Source organism: Amblyomma maculatum, chromosome 10 (genome assembly GCF_055883805.1).
Source record: "Amblyomma maculatum isolate TAMU_Amacu chromosome 10, ASM5588380v1, whole genome shotgun sequence".
Lineage (NCBI taxonomy): Eukaryota > Metazoa > Arthropoda > Arachnida > Ixodida > Ixodidae > Amblyomma > Amblyomma maculatum.
Window position 1 is genome coordinate 52,422,782 of NC_139353.1, and position 3,480 is coordinate 52,426,261.

A 3,480-nucleotide genomic window follows, 5' to 3' on the forward strand; every position below is an offset into this window, starting at 1 on the left:
TTTATTGATTCAATGCAACGAATGAATACAAATATTGGTAAGTACAGGAGGAGGTCCCAAAGCCAATGGCTGCACAGGGGACCTCCTCTTAGGAAGAGACTTAGGAAAGTCACACCATTGTCCTTGATCTATCACTCCTTTGCACATTACCAACGGCAAAAGCATTTGTATAAATGTCCGTTTTATAACTGTTTTAGGGACGACCACTGTGCACCAACGATGAATCTTGAGAATTACAAATCCATTGACGGCCTTAGGTTGCAAAGACTTTTCCAAGACAACATTGTACGCTCGGTGTTCTCCTACAAACCACGCCGTGACGATGTCTTCATTGCAACGTTTCCCAAGTGCGGAACAACCTGGACGCAGTACTTTATTCTAAGTATCCTGTCCAAGGGCGACCCGCCCAGAATTCTCGCTGAATTTCTCCTGGCTTCGCCTTATCTTGAGATGATGGGCGTCGAAGCCGCAGACAAAATGCCCCGGCCCGGTCTACTCAAGATTCATCTCCCTGCCCAGAAGGCACCTTAGTCGGACGATGCCAAGTACATATATGTAGCGAGAAGCCCCTACGACGTGTGCGTTTCATTTTATTATCACCTAAAGGGGTTCACTCCCAAGTCAGTGAAGGACGCGTCGTTCGTGAGGTTCCACGAGTTTTTCATCGCCGGGAAACAGTCGTATGGAGACTACTTCGACCATTCCCTGTCCTGGTATGAGTACCGAGAAAGGACAAATGTACTGTTCTTAACTTACGAGAAAATGAAGTTTTATTTGGATACGTGGGCTCTGAAGATTGCCGACTTTCTTGGAGAAGAGTACGGAAGCGAGCTTCGAAGAGATCGGGTACTGTTTCAGAAAGTTTTAGATGCCACAAGCTTTGCTAATATGAAAGAACTCTTCAAGGATTATAAGAGCAGGATTGTGCCGGAGCTGTTGAACCTACCACCTGAGAAGGCTTTGAAGACGGCTGAGGTATACCGTGGTCCGTGGTCGCAAATTGAAGGAATGTACGAGTGCGAGAAATTTCTCCGTAAGGGCACCGTCGGCGACTGGAAGGCTCACTTTACTAACTGCATGATAACAAAGACCAAAGATTGAATCAATCGCAAAACGAAAGATCCGACGTCATGAATCTGTAGCGCGATATTGAGCTACCATAAACTCTGAATATTATAAAGCATATAAAGTGGATAAAATCTCAATTTAAATTAAAGAGACACTTTTCGGAGTTTGTTTCAGGCTCGAAAACCTGCAGTGGATGTTCCAAAAAAAAGAGGAGTATTTTTTTTAGGAATCAGCATCGCCAGCTGTCGATAGCTGCGAATCGTATTTTCCAAGCAGAATTTACTAAAGTATCGATATATCAGCTTGTAAAGTACCAAATAAAAATCACAAATACAAAATGCTTTCGCACAGAATGGCTGTGAAAAAGGTAACTAGTGCATTATGTAAGCGCCACAGGATAGAAGTAGCACGTCTTGCTCGTGTGCAGGCATGAGTAAACGTAGAGCGCCAATCGTCCGTGAATGCGAACACACACTTCTCGGTTATAAATCAGAGTCAGAATTCTATTTCAGCATCGCATACGCAGTGCTGCGGGTGTAGACAAACTGCCTTCTGGAGGCTCGACGAGACCTACACTCTGCGGAGACACAATTGGCAGAAACAGCAGTGATGAACTAGTTGCATAGCCAAGAATACAAAACAGTGAGAAAATTTGCAAGAATAGCAAAAAAAATTAAAAAGCATGGATAACGTATACAATCTGCTGTCACAGTAAGGAGGCATATTCTGAGTTAGGAGTGGTGGGTAAACAGTATTTCACATTTGTCATTTGTAATTTATTCGGTTGCGAGGTACCCAGCGGTCAGAGTTACGTGTGTTGTATACTTTGGTTCGTAGTGTTGAAGAGGCTAGGTCTTTAAGGTGTATGTGGCATTTTTCGCTATGCCTGTGCGGTAGCTCGCCGTAAGGATGGAATTGTGCAAGGAGGTAAAAGGTGGTACATTTATATGCCAAAATTGGTTTTGTATGGGCGTCAAATTTAGCATGGGTGATTATTCGTATTGCTTTTTTCTGTAACCTAAAAAGAACGTTATTGTACGTTTGCGTGGTAGTGCCCCAAACTAGGAAACAGTATCTCGAAGTGGAAAAGGTAAATGAATTATAAAGTAGCAGTTCAATGTTTTCGGGAAATAGAAACCGTAATCACGACATTAAACCAATGGTGGGAGTGAGTTTCAAACGAATGTGGCCGATATGCGGATACCAATACATATTCTCACGAAAAAAAAACATACAGGCTTTTGGCTTGTGGTGTTATTTCTATGTTAGCAATAAAAAGCCTGATATTAGCACCTGCAATCTTGTTACGCAGGCGAAGCGGTACGGCTTTCTTGGATGTGTTTAAAATCAAAGAATTTGGAATATTCCTGTGTTTTAATAAAACGAGCGCCTTATTAGCTTTGACTTGGAGATCACGTAAGGATAGCCCGCGCAAAAGCAAACTAGTGTCACCAGCGTAAATTATGAAGTCGGCAGATGTGTCAGTGTTAAAATGTCATTAATATGCATGTTAAATAGTAAGGGTCCCCCAGAATGCTTCCTTGCGAAAAACCGCAGCGGACCATTTTCAGCTCCGATTTAAAATCATTAATTTGGACTTGGTGACGGCGATTATGCAGGTGCCTCTTTAAAATAACCAAGAAGCTACCGCAGAAACTATATAGTTTTAATTTTTCAGAGAGAGTTTACGATCAAATGTCTTTGAAAAATCAATACATAATGCAAGCATGTACTCTTTGCGCTCAAAAGCTTGCAGAATTAAATCGTTCTGGACGAGTAGTGCACTTTCTGTCGAGCGATCCTTTGTAAATCTGAACTGAGTGCAAGGATGTTACGTTTGTTTAAAAAGCTGTTCATTCTCTCATGAATTAGGTTTTCAATGTCCTTAGAGAAATTGGGCAGAATAGATATTGGCCTGTAGTTAGATGTACAGTCTCGATCTCGCCCTTTTAAGATAACAAAAACTTTAGCGACCTTTAGTCTTTCGTGAAAAATGCCTGTTAGGAATATTACGTTAATTAAATTGGTTGAAGTGCTTTTTAAATATGAAGGAAGTGTTTTGTCAGAAGTATCTGTGATCCGTCAACGTCACAGCTTTTACTGTTATTAAGAGACAGAAATGCAGTTGAACTTCTGTCATCGTTACAGGTGACATGAAAGCACTATATCGTATGTGCTGTGTTTCATTACGTCTATCGAATTTGGATCATGTGTGGTGCTTGCGATGGGAACGAGATGAAGGCGGTGAAGGCGGTGCCTAACTCATCACCAGTGATGGTTCAATTATCAAATGTTATTGTAGGTGGGAGGGTATTCTTGCTTTGGTTGGGATTTATCAAAGAATTTAATCGCTTCCAGAGTACATCCCTCTGTTTACAGCGTCGGCGCTAAATAAATTTTCAAAGCAAGAAG

General features: G+C 41.7%; 1 pseudogene; it reads left to right on the forward strand.

Moving 5' to 3' along the window:
* The first annotated feature begins 213 nt into the window (after positions 1–213).
* Positions 214–1,163, forward strand: LOC146176400 (sulfotransferase 1C2-like; annotated as a pseudogene).
* Positions 1,164–3,480: the final 2,317 nt, after the last annotated feature.